We start from the raw sequence: 328 nt of genomic DNA, 5'->3' as shown, positions 1-328 counted from the left end.
ATTCACATCTATATCCCTGCTTATTTGAAGAAAATACCAAAATGCAGCGTGCATGTCTGCTATGTAAGTAAAAAGAATGTATTGAAAAATCATTAAAAAAAAAAAGAGAAAGGAAGAACAAGAACAATTGCATTTCCAATATAATTTATGAATATATGAGGTATTAATAGTAATAGTAGTTGTATGTAATAGCTGCGCTATCAGAGTTGCGTCTTCATTCATTAAGAAAAGGACAAAAACAAATTTATATTTGGTTCACGTATAAAACTTAGGTGAAATGAAACCAAATTCTTTGTATGCTATATACATAATAAAGTTGCTTATATCT

The sequence above is a fragment of the Octopus bimaculoides genome, chromosome 20 (assembly GCF_001194135.2).
Source record: "Octopus bimaculoides isolate UCB-OBI-ISO-001 chromosome 20, ASM119413v2, whole genome shotgun sequence".
Taxonomy (NCBI): Eukaryota; Metazoa; Mollusca; class Cephalopoda; order Octopoda; family Octopodidae; genus Octopus; species Octopus bimaculoides.
This window is presented reverse-complemented; position numbering follows the sequence as displayed.